Genomic DNA, 7990 nt, shown 5'->3' on the forward strand with positions numbered 1-7990 from the left:
AATAATGTTGGGGGTAGGGAAGCATCTTACCATGGACCTCACAGGAGAAGCAATTCAGAAGCATTGGCGTTAGGAGAAGATGGAAGAGGGGATAATAACAGGTTGTGGAAATGTCAGTGAAGGGACCTCTGGTTGGGAGGACATTGTCTCTGTCTCTTGGTGTTTTATTTGGAGTACCCCTCAGAAAACTTTTAATCTTTAGACTTCCTGTTAGAACAGCAGCATAGAGCATGGACACATTTCTAAGTGGGTAAAATCTGGGCAGTTTATTGGTCTATTTTTATCTTGGTGTTGTGGGGCAGACTGTAAGTGCACCAGCATCTTCTTTTTGTTTTTTTTTTTTGAGACATGGTCTCATTGTCTAACCCCAGCTGGCCTGGATCTCACAGACATCTGCCTGCCTCTGCCTTTCAAGTGCTAGAATTAAAGGTGTGCATCACCACACCCAGCCTAGTATCTTCTTTTTTTAAAACATTATTCTTATTAGAGCATATTAACTATGTGGAATAATGAGTTTTGTGGTGTTCTGTCTTCTTTTGTCTGTGGCCCTGAGATATAGGATATGAATGTGACGGTGGCCTCTGAGAAAAGCACAGGGCAGGATGATCACAACATAGTCTCTGGCCCAGGTGAGGTGGCAGCTGAAAGGACCTTATGGGGGTGCACTGAGAACTCTTTGGGGTGACTGCATCGTTGGCTTTCTGTTCAGGCAGATATAAATATCTGTAATGAGCCAGGAGCTCAAGACACTGTGGACGTTGCAGGAAGTCTTAATCTCCTTCTGTTCTCCTGGGTTTGATTTATATTCTTGAAACTTTTTTCTTTTTTCTTTTATATTTTTAAATTATTTTTTATGTGTGTGAGTGTTTTGCCTGCATGTATGTAAGCACACCTGTATCATGAGTGCCTGAGGAGGCCAGAAGAGCTGTGTCAGATCCCCTGGAACTGGAATTACAGATGGTTGTGTTGACACAAAAGCATAACTCTCACCTCAGAGGGGATCTAAGAGATAGTTTATTCTGGAGCCAAATATGAGTGATCATGGCCCGGGAACACAGATTCAGGTAATCCCAAATTCCATGTTCCAGCATGATAACAGTTATACTATGTTTCTATAGTAACAGAACAAAGAAAAGTCATAAATCAAGATACTTTTCAAATACATTGGTGGATACAATCAGTAGGCGGGTCATAGCAAAGTGTGGGGGGGTGTTTCTACTATAAGTCTCAGATGGTATCTGATGATATTCTTTTTTAAAAAATATTTTATTTATTATTTTATTTTATGTGTACAAGTGTATTGCCTACATGTAGGTAGGTACACCCGTGTTGCGCAGTGCTTGCAGAGGTCAGAAGAGGGCGTCGGATCCCTTGGAACTGGAGTTATGGATGGTTGTTAACCACCATGTGGGTGCTGGGAATAAAATTTGGGTCCTCTGCGAACAATCAGTTCTCTTAACCACTGAGCCATCTCTCCAGTCCTTCTGATGACATTCTTAGCTTTTCGATTGGTGAGAGCTAGTGGTCTGCTAAGTTAATATATTTTATTAGTCACAAGAATGTTAATTCAAAAACATAGGTAGGCAAGGTGTAGCTGTTTATGGGGTTAAACTTATCCCCAGATGATTTGTGAATGGGCTCTGGATCTGTAGTAACATTCCAGACTCTCCACAATCTCCAGGGTGCTAATCAGTTGGTCAGCCTTTCAGGAAATTCAGTCCAAGATGCAGGAGTTCTTTCTGGGAACTTTCTTTCACAGTTGTTAGCTGCCATGTGGGTGCTGGGAGAGGAACCTGGGTCCTCTGCAAGCACAGTCAGTGCTCTTAACCACTGAGCCATCTCTTCAGCCCCTAGAGCTTTTCCCTAGAATACAGTACGTTGTTTCTTTGTTTTAAGCCACTATTCATTACCTATAACACTGTTTTACAAACTGTTGGGTGACTTTTCCTGGAAAGACTGACAGAAATATCTACTCAGCTGTGATAGAGAGGATACTGGCGGACAAAGGAATCTGCCCAAGTTCAGCTTGGTCAAATGGTGAGTTTAGTGGAGTTACTTACAGAGCATGAGCCACTCACTTGACTTATGGTCAATTTGACAGTGAAAAGTCCTGCCCCATTCACTGTTTGCTTTTTTGGTAGTGGCCACTGGAGTCTTGCATCTTGGGACAGGATGGGACCATGGTTTTGAGTTCCACTGTTCTCCCTCTACCAGGGACTCTTTTTTTCTTAATTTCTTTTATTATTATTTATGTGCCTATGTGACAGTATGCACAGGTGCATGCCCTTGGGGTCTAGAAGAGGGTATCAGATCCTTTGCAGCTGGAATTGACAAGCTATTGCAAGCTGCCTGAAGTGGGTGTTGGAAACCCAACTCTGCCCCTCTGGAAGAGCATCAAGTGCTCTTAACTGCTGAGTCATCTGTCCAGCCCCCTCTACCAAGGAATGTAAATAGCCCTGATCTCCTGAGCGTCTTGAATAGGCCCTTACAGCTGTTTTGCTTCAAGATGATGATCATGTTCAATCTGAAGAAGTGACTATATAGCACAGACTTGCATGCATTACCACCACCAGCGGGGCTCCTTAAACCAGATTCTGAGCTCCAGTCCCAGATTTTCTTTAATAAAAAAATATTTTTCATCACATGTATGTATGTAGATATGTATATGTATTATATGTGTATGGGCGTGTGCATGACATAGTGCATGTGCAGTAATCAGAGGACAATTTGTGATAGTTCTTTCTTCTACCATGTGGGTCCCAGGGACCAAACTCAGGTTGTCAGGCTTAGTGGCATGTACCTTTATCTGCACGTGTGATGTAAGTGAACGCGTGTGCGAGTGTACCCATGAAGGCCAAAAGTGTCAGGTAACCTGCTCGTTCACTCTTCACCTCATTCCTTTGTGGTGAGGTCTCTCCTTGAACCTGGAACTATGCTGGGGGCCAGCAGGCCCTAGCAATCCTCCTGTCTCTGTCCTCTACAATCCTGGGGTTACAGGCCCTTGTGCTTTTTACATGGGTTCTGGGATACAGACTCAGGTCCTCAGTCTTGCAGAGCAGCAAGAACTCTTACCCAGAATTTGACAGCTGGAATTTGACAGCTCAACACAACTGTGGTGCGGGGAATAACTGAGTAGACATAGTTTGAGACCAGGCTAAACTACTTTGGTGTCCTTAGATGCTTTTGTAAATCAGACTAATAACACTCTTTCTAGTGCTCAAGCTTATGGTAAAAATAAAGCACTCATAAAAAGGAAAACATAATACATTGTTGTTCTACAACTATACAGTAGTGAAACTTTGCCAGCACCTTGTTACTGCAGAAACTAACTAAATAAAACTCCTAAAATACAACTTGTGAGTAACTGTGACAAGCATGTATGGATGATGATAAAAGATCATATATACTAAGGTCTCCAGAGAGAGGTAAATGGAACACACAATCCCTGCCGTTATAAGGGTTTGCTGTGTCCAGGTCCCCTGGAACAAGGAGATAGATATTGGTACCTCTTTTGTCCCCTTGGAGTAGCTGTCATTGAACCATTTTTTTAAACAATTAAATTATTTATTTATTATTTTTATTTATATATGTGAGTGTTTTGCCAGCATGTATAAGTACACCTTGCACATGTAGACCATGGAGGCCAGAAGAGGGCATCAGATCCCCTGGAACTGGAGTTATAGATGGTTGTTAGCCACCATGTGGGTACTGGGAACTGAACCAGGGTCTTCTGTAAGAGCAGCCAATGCTCTTAACTAAATTATTTATTTATTATTTTTATTTATATATGTGAGTGTTTTGCCAGCATGTATAAGTACACCTTGCACATGTAGACCATGGAGGCCAGAAGAGGGCATCAGATCCCCTGGAACTGGAGTTATAGATGGTTGTTAGCCACCATGTGGGTACTGGGAACTGAACCAGGGTCTTCTGTAAGAGCAGCCAATGCTCTTAACTGCTGAACCATCTTTCCAGTCCTGTAGTACATGTTCTTAACTGCTGAGCCATCTCTCCAGAGTGATAGTTTTGAAGTTTTTCGCTGTTGTTTTTTGTTTGTTTGTTTGTTTGTTTGTTTGTTTTTGACAGGGTTTCCCTAGCCCCCGTCCACCTGGAACTCACTATGTAGACCAGGTTGGTCTTGAGCTCACAGAAATCCACTGACCTCTGCCTCCCAAGTGCTGGGATTAAAGGCTTGCATCAACATGTTGGTGTAGTTTTGAGTTTTATTTATTTATTTTAATAATTTTTATTTTATGTGTATGAGTGTATTGCCTGCATGTATGTGAGTGCGCCCATGTCGTGCAATGCCGCGGAGGTCAGAAGAGGGCTTTGGATTCCCCTGGAACTGGAGTTAGGATGGTTCGTAGCCGCCATGTGGGTGCTGAGAATCGAATCTGGATCCTCTGCAAGAGCAGTCAGTGTTCTTAACTACTGAGCCATCTCTCCAGTCCCAAGTTTTGAGTTTTTAAAAAAAAAAAAAAAAAATCTGTTTATCGTGTTTGTGAGTGTGGAGGTCAGAGGACAGTTTATGGAATTTGGTTCTCTCCTTCTACCGTGTGTGTCCTGGGGACTGAACTCTGGTCATCTGTCAGGCTTGGTGGCAAGTGCCTTGAGCCATCTCACTGACCAGATAGTTTTGATTTTTTTTTTTTTTAAATCAGCTACCAGGGGCTGGAGAGATAGCTCAGTGCTTAAGAGCACTTACTTGTCTTCCAGAGGACACAGGTTTGGTTCCCAACATCTACACAGTGGCTAGCAACTAGCTGTAACTCCAGTTCCAGGGGATCTGGCAGCCTCTTCTGGCCTCTATACATTCCAGGCATACCTACACATCAAATAAAAATAAATAATAATAAATAAAAAATAAATAAATACATACATACAAGTAAACCTTTCAACATTTATTGAAGCATATAGCTTGCTAAAATTTTACAAAGTGAATATATTCTCACAACCAGTACCTAGAAGAGATAGAATCTGCATTTTTTTGTTTTGTTTAACAATTCTTAAGAATCAGAATCTAAATAGAATCATGTTTTACAGTTAAATGACAGCCTCTTTCAGAGTAGGTATTTAAATAGCCTTTAAAGTAAAAGTGAAGATGGTAAAGAATATGACTGTTTTTCTTTCACAGACAGTTGAGATTTTCCTTTATTTTTGAAAGAGTATATAGATTGCTCTATTACCACTGGCTGCACAAAGGGAAGTCAGAGATTCAATGGCAAGTTTTACCTTTCACTTTCCACTCCTCTCTATGACTTCCTGTTTAACCACTTACATGTATTAACATTTGCTAATATAGAAACGTGAATTTTTTTAAATACTGAAGAAATTAATAGTTTATTGTAATTTATTTTATTAACAAGCTAGGAAGTTCACAGCCATAGTAGTTCCAGTGCAATTTCAGGTGCTATCGGAAATTCAGGAACCTTGGTGGAGCTGTTAGTGTATGGAACATTGTAGGTAAAATACATGCACACTTTCGAGAGCACATGTGAAGGAATCTCTCTAAAACTGACCTCATTGGTTTTGTTTTCTGCAAACTGACCTGGTCCACTCAGCATGGCTTTTATTGTCCCTGATAGTACATGTTCTCTTTTCACAATGTCATGCCCATCAGAAGATATTAATTTGATATACATGGCGTCAAGGCCTTCATACCACCATAGGTTTTCTCTTCTCCATCCATTGTGATCTTATAAAATTTACTTTGATCCTACAGGAACTTTAGTAGTTTCTTGGTGAGGCAGGAATGAAGCCTGTGACCCACTTGGTTCTGGAGGAAGTACATAGGACCCTTTAGAAATATGTGGATTTTTGTAAAAAAAAAAAAAAAAAAGGAATAAAACAAAATTTGCTAATGCAATCTTTTATAGAATCAGTACTCAACAGCATTAAAAAAAAAAAAAAAGTCAACTGTGGCAGCCCATCCCAGCCCTTGGGAGGCAGAGGCAGGCAGATCTTGCTGAGATCAAGGCCACCCTAGTCTACATAGTAAATTCCAGGGTAGCTGGGGCTACAGGAAGACCTTGTCTCAAAAACAAAAAACAAAAAAACAAAAAACAAAAAAAAAGGGGAAAAAAAAGTAAAGTCTTTGAAAACTGAATAAAAACAGAACAGTTAATGCTATCATTGTTAAGGAGTTTGGGACTGCCAGGAAGGACCAGGCTCAAGAAGTTCCAAATCAGCTGAATTAATTCAGCTGGCCGGGGGCAGCACTCCCTGAGCCAAGATTTATACTTTAAAAATTTTATTAGATTTTTAAAGAAAAATCTTTGGGGGGCAGGCAAGCTGGTCATCTTGGCAGCTGCCTTGAGGAGGAGAATGGAGGGAGAAGGCCATGAAGCCATGTGGGTTTACAGCCTGCATGGAGGTCAGATTGTTATAGTCTGTGATCCACAAATGCTTCAAACAGACAGAGACAGGTGAGTCTAGAGAAGGAAAGATTTATTACAGCCGGGCTACACTCTTTCCTAAAGGGTCTGAGAGTAGCCCCGAGCCTAAGCACTCTGGCTCTTTTTATATTGATCATGTTGCTAGGCAAGCAAGCAGGCAGAATACAGAAGCCAATCACTGAGCATTAAGCTTGAGCAAACATTATCAAGGAAATAAGAAATAAGGAAATACAATTTTCCATCCAAACCCTCTACCCGAACATCTGCATGCCTTCCTCCTCATTCATAAACAGACATGATCAATTTTATTATTTATCTTGCCTTTTCTGCTCACAAAGTTCCCTGGGGGGCGGGTGTTGTTGTATGGCAATTGTATCCTAGAAATAAAGTTTCCCTAAGTCTTCCAACCAGAAAGGGGTCTGTTAGCAACAATTACTATTTTGCAGAAGCAAGCCAAGTATAAACTACAGAAGCCATAAATCAGCAGTTAGCAGGAGCACTCTAGGATGTGCTGACCTGTTCCCAAGACAACCAGGGCCCAGCTGGTATTCCCATACCCTGGGCCAACTGCCTGATAATTTCAGAAACTGGAGTCAGCCTAAACTTTAATATGGTGTAGCTATGGTCAAGAAGGTGCACTCTTACAAGATGTGTGGCTGACACGGCTGGGAAAAGGAAGCTTTAGAGAAAATAAAGAAATACAGGATTCTAGGGGTGGCCCAAAGCCTGAAAGAAGCATGTTTAGAAAAGGGATATGGAGAAGAAAGGGAGAGATTGCGCTTTTCCAAAGAATTCAGAAAAGTGGGAAGACTTACAGAGACCTGTCTGTGGCTGGGTCAAGGAGTTTTGCTTGTGGAGGTGGGATTCCAGGCAGGAAAGTTTGCTATCTCATTAATGCATTAGGTATTCTGCCCATCTATTTAGCATAGCAAAAAAGTGAACCTGCGTCCTAGGGGTGGTCCTTCTAACCAAAGGATTGACCAGTGAAAGTGAAAAGGCTAGAGATTTTATAGTCTTGACCAGTTAAATTTACACAAAATGGTGGCACTCGGGCTATTACATCATCATACTTTACAGTTAGCTATTGTACAGCAAAGTCAATATATTAATACTCTTTAGAATTTGCTTGTTTCTTTCATAATTATAATTGTCTTCTTCCTTAACTGCAGTGCCTCTGACACTTAGGTTCCCAGCCTTGAGTCTAAATTGAAATAAAAGAGTCATATTGATGCATCAGCAATAGAATTTAAAAGTCCTTAGTCTGGGATATTGCCATTTGGTGGACCTTAATGGCAAGTCCTTGAGTGACTGCACATGCAAACTCATTTCCTGTCAGCTTCCCCAGGCAATGGGCTTCCACCCCACTGTTATCACTGAGGTCTGAAGACTGCAGTGGAGGATGTGTTCTGGGAGCACAATGCCATCTTCTGGCAGAGTTCCTGAGAGGAAAGAAATCTTAAAAGATCCTTGCAGTGAACTCCTGGTTTTGGGAAAACAACACCTAGGCTGGTTCTCACTCTCATTTTCCTCCCAGTTTAGGACTGCCTGTATTCACCTGGAGACAAGCAGTTCTGATAAAAATAATTGTCAAGTGG

At 41.4% G+C, this 7990-nt stretch overlaps 1 pseudogene; it reads right to left on the reverse strand.

The window, feature by feature from the left end:
* Positions 1-5312: 5312 nt before the first annotated feature.
* Positions 5313-5923, reverse strand: LOC103734681 (annotated as a pseudogene).
* Positions 5924-7990: the final 2067 nt, after the last annotated feature.

This window comes from Nannospalax galili, unplaced genomic scaffold (assembly GCF_000622305.1).
Source record: "Nannospalax galili isolate Female #2095 unplaced genomic scaffold, S.galili_v1.0 scaffold216, whole genome shotgun sequence".
Classification (NCBI taxonomy): Eukaryota; Metazoa; Chordata; class Mammalia; order Rodentia; family Spalacidae; genus Nannospalax; species Nannospalax galili.